Source organism: Citrus clementina, unplaced genomic scaffold (genome assembly GCF_000493195.1).
Source record: "Citrus clementina cultivar Clemenules unplaced genomic scaffold, Citrus_clementina_v1.0 scaffold_9, whole genome shotgun sequence".
Classification (NCBI taxonomy): domain Eukaryota; kingdom Viridiplantae; phylum Streptophyta; class Magnoliopsida; order Sapindales; family Rutaceae; genus Citrus; species Citrus x clementina.
Window position 1 is genome coordinate 23,341,462 of NW_006261964.1, and position 5,458 is coordinate 23,346,919.

Below are 5,458 nucleotides of genomic sequence, written 5' to 3' on the forward strand. Positions count from 1 at the left end.
AGGTACACCTAAGTGGTCCTAGAGTGGTCATCTATAAATGTAATGAACCATTTTGCTTTTGATAGGTTGTTAACCCTTGAGCGACCAGAAATATCACTATGAATCAAAGAGAAAGGTTGGGATGGTTTATAAGTACGGGCAGGAAATGGAACACGTGTTTGTTTAGCCATTTGACAAAAATCACAATATAATAAACTCAAATTTTTATTTTTAAATAAGGAAGGAAACAAGGTTTTTAGATATTGAAAGCTATGGTGGCCTAACCTATCGTGCACAACATTATTTTAGAAGAAACAAATTCACATTGAGAGACTTGAGCATGTCCTTTCACGGGTCCTTTATTCTCTAGATAATACAGCCCCTCATATTCCTTCGCATTCCCAGTCATCCTCCCCAAGATTGGATCCTGAAATAGACATTTAGAACCACAGAATTTAGTTACACAGTTTGTGTCCTTGGTAAGTTTACTAACTGAAGAAGATTACATTTAAGATTTGGGACATGTAAAACTGAAAAAAGAGTCAAACAATCTGATAGTTTTACTATTCCTTTTCCAGCCTACAGTGGATAATGATCCATCAGCAATCCTCACTTTTATAATTACCTGGACATGGAGTGTAACTAGAGAAAAATTGATAAGACCATGTCATATAGTCTGAGGCCCCTGAATCAACAATCCAAGGACCTTTTTCAAAGGATTGGATGCTAAGGGCTGATGGGTTACTTGTATGGACTACATTACAACTAGAGGAGGTCAAGTCACTTCTTTTTGGTTGTTGATTTTGTATGAGAAGCTGTTGTAACATCTCAAATTGATCTTTTGTGAGGGCAAATTAATTAGTTTTCTCTGTCACCATTCCCTTTACTTCTTGCTGACGTTTTGGTTTCCAATCTGCTGGTTTTCCATGACGCCTCCAACATGAGTCTCGAGTATGTCATTTCCTATAGCAATAGTCATAGTAGAGACGTTCTCTATGTTTTTGTCCCTTCTGGTCAGCTAACTGATCTGTCTTTTTAATCACCAGCTCTGATCTCTCTGTCTCGGGCTCCTTTGCCAGTCCCATCATGACTCTTTTTCGACTTTCTTCATGCCTCACCTCAACAAAAGCTTCTCAAATGGAGGGTAGAGGATTCTTTCCCAAAATTCTACCACAAACTTCATCAAGTTCTTTGTTGAGTCCATAAAGGAAATCAAAGAGACGCTCTTTATCCAACATCCTCTTATATTTGATGGCATCGTCAGAGCAATGCCATTGCGATTCATAGTAAAGGTCGAGTTCCTACCATATATTGTTTAGAGAATTGAAATATTAAGTCACTGAAAGACTCCCTTACTTCTGGTGACGTAATTGTGACTTGAATTCAAACAGTTGAGCCGCATTCCCAAGGTCAGAGTAGGTTTCTATCACAGCTTCCCAAAGCTCCTTTGCAGATTGTAGGAAGAGATAACTCCTACCAATATCCACGTCCATCGAGTTGATTAACCAAGCTTGCACCATTGAATTTTCAGCATCCCACTGTGGATAACCAGGATCCAAGACATCAGGGGCTTTGGTTTCCCCTGTAATATACCATAATCGGCCTTTGCCACGAAGAAATAGGGTGACGGATTGAGACCATTACAAAATGTTTCTGCTATTTAACTTGTGCAAAGTTATTTGTAAAAAGGGGTTTTCGGTACCTAAGCAAACTGAAGAGATGTCCTGTCTTATTACAGAACTGGAGAAAATCTCAAATTCTTGTGTAGGGTTTGTTGTCTTCTCCATTGGAAGGCTTGAGACTTTAGAATGGAAGAGGAGAAAAATTCAGAGGCTCAGTTCAAAAGAGCTACTCTGATACCATGTGAAAAATTCATATTTCTTCAATTTTTTTAATCTCTATTTTCTCATCTTATACAATAGAGAAGAATAACTATTTATATACATTATACCCTAGAAACAAAATGGCAAAAGCAGCTAGGATATTGCAAATCAGTGTCCCTGAAAATTAGGGATTATATCTCCTAAAATCTAGCATTTAAGTCAACACATAGTTGTACGATACAGCTGACATCTACAACAATAGTCAATTCACAATTGTAAAATACAGCTGACATCTGTAACAATTACTTATTAAATTTACTGACAGTAGGCAAATGTCATACAACTCTTAGAACTTAGCAAATGCCATGTCATACTCAACCTTTCCAGCTCTAGCCATAAACCCAAATTTGAGATTCACATATCAACAAATTTTATAAATCAACGTCAAGAAATAAATAAAAGAAAAGGAAAGTATGGAGATTATTTACCATTGTTTCTACAATAATATAATAATATATTTATAAATTCTTGTATAAATTTTTTTTTTAATAACGTAAGTTGACAGTTTGATTACATAGTAGGATAATGAAGTGATGGCTTTAGTTACCTTACATAAATGTAAGGTACATAATTCTTCCACAACCGTTTGATGAAAATCCAACGGTTGTGGAAATAATATGATTTTATTACCTTATATTTCTACGATTGTTGAATTTTCATCAAACGGTTATAAAAAAATTATGTAACTTACATAATAATGTAAGGTAATAAGCTCCTAAAGTGATTTGTTATGACTCATACAATTATTTTCATCCAATCTCTTTGTATTACGAATATTGTCATCTCAAATTGAACAATAAACTTTTTAAGTTAACATATGTATATTAATTATTGTTCCAAACAAGGCCACGACTACAAATGCAGCAATAGATTAGGATGAATAAATAATTAATTAATTATAAAAGAATTTCACAACATTCGATGCAAATTTAATGTAAATCAGTGGTTTGGTAATTGAAAAGAAAAATGTTAAACGAACGAAAAGAAGTGAGAAGGACGACAGAAACAGCGGTTCATGTTGCCTTTCACGCGTCCTTCTCACTCTATCATTTGGCGTTTAAAATAATAAAATAATACTTAAAAAAGGAAAATGGCATTGACACAAAGGAGAGCACAAAACTTTCCGTATAAAAGCCACATGTTCATACGTGCAAACACCACACACACACGCAAAAATCCAGCAAAAATCTCACGCGTCTCCCTCACCAGGCAGCAAGATTCTCGATCTCGCTCTCCCAACATTCTCCATCTCTCTCTCCTGTCTCAACGCAAGGTCGGTCTCAACTTTGTTTTCCCTCACCACACAACAACAGTGAGAGGTCTCAGAGGTCTCTATTGCTCCCTCACTCTCGCAGCCTCACTATCTCTCTTTCACCCAAACATTATCTTTTCCACTGACCGTCGCCACAAAATCGGGCATTTTCAACGATCTCTTATTAAAAAAAAAATGAAACAAAAGCCACACGTTACAGTCAACAACGCTGCTGTTAATGTGGTTCTAATAGTTAAATAGGTTTTAATATGTAGTTAAAGAAGATTTTCTGGACATGTCTAGTAGATGCCCTGCTAATGATATGGATAGTTACAGGACAGTCTTGGATCAGCAGCTTTGTATTCATTCATCAAGTCGTAGTGCAAGTTGTAGTAATTAGGGAGAGAACTGATGAGGATGGAAAAAGATCCGAGTGTCTTATTGTCAGTGTTGTAGACAAATTAATTCTGTTAACCCAAAGTTGCAATCTGCTTTTTGTTCTCTCAAATAGAGTCCAAATACTTGATTCCACAATTGCAAAGAAACCTGAACAATTTCCATTCCATGCCTTCTCAATGGTCAATGGCCAATTTGTGCCACTTGTATGTATCAACTGCAAAGCTGCCTCTGTTGGCGTGGTGGTCGTCAGAACCAAATGTCAATCCCGTCGACATCGAATGCAGATTTCTCACCTTTCAAATAGCAAGCTGCTGGTTTTATTTTTTTTTTTATTTTTTTTTTTTGCTATCGAAATCGGAGTTCTGGCTCCTGGGAAAAGGAAATGGCCACATTATTTTTTTTCAATTGTGGAACAACTGCATGAGTAGAGCAGAGTTGAGTGTTGTCGAGCAAATGCCTCCATTTTTAATCATTAGTCGGCCATTGTTTATTTCATTGAGCTCAAACATATTTTTTCGCCATTTTTAATCATTATTTTAATGTATTTATGGGCCATGGGGAAGAGTGAGAAGGATGCGTGAAACGGCCGCACATGCTACCGTTTTTGTTGTCCTTCTTTCTTCCTTATGGCTAGATAGCAGAACTCGATTGAAAAAGAATAAGCAGGCAATGGGAGAGGAGTTAAGCATGGGCCCTACCCAATAAATTAAAGGGTGTCAGATTATCTTACCACCTTGATTTTTGTTTGCGATGGCCGACGGCACAACTGTGGTAGAATCGTAGCAGAACAATAACCTCGGCAATGTTAATTTGTTATTGTTTTTTAAAATATAAATTTAATTAGCTTTTAACATTAATGAGTTTAAAAATATAAATAAATAAAATTTTAGAATGAAAATTACATTATTAATTATGTTACTAACTTATTAATATCTTGTATATTTTTTTAATTTGAAAAAGAAGTTAAATATCCACAAATATCTATAATTATTCATATCCATATAGAGCTGCTAAAATTAGATATGGATGAATGTGGATATTATGGATAATTCTAAATATTTACTATCCTTAATTCATATTAGAATTATAATTACAATTCCTATGACAACTTCATCTTAGTTACAATTACCATTACAATGTCAATTTCAATTACAATTGCAGTTCTAATTCCAATTATAAGTTCAATTTCATATCCATCAACAATTTTGATTGTCATTACCATTACAATTATAATTACAAGTCCGATTCCATTGGCAATTCTAATGATAATTAAAGTTATAATTTCAGTTCAAACACAATTACAACCATTGACTAATTAAATTAATGTATATGTCATTTTAATATTATTTTAATTTTAATATTATCATTGTACTTAAAATAATATTTATTATATACTTATATTATTTATTTAATAATATTCATTTACAAACACTAAAATTAACATTTAGGTAAGTAATGTACTGTCTTAGCCTGTAAAAAAAGATTTCAGTTATCATTTTTTCGAGGCCAAAATTACCTACATAGTTCTTTGCGCAAAAATTTCAATTCTAATGTTGTTAGATTGTTGTTACCATCATCGTCATTGTCCCGACTCTCCCGACTCTCATATAGGACCACCAACTCATTCATAGTTGTCATCTCAATACGAATTATGAAAAATTTGGGAAATTGCCTTTTAGAATTTGTGATATACGTTTTTTAGGTAGTACTTTTTTTTTTCTTAAGGTCTTCTAAAATAGGTCTAACCCAATTCTGTTCGAGGCCATCAATTTTCTTTTTAAGCATACTTCAAGCTTCTTCTAAAAGAGATATTAAAATAAATGTGACCATATTTGAAATAAACACATGATGGCTATAATACAATAATAATGGAGACCTTGGATCGAATCTCAACAACCACGTCGAATTGCATCGACTCCTCATCTGCCCGCTGATACCGGTCGAT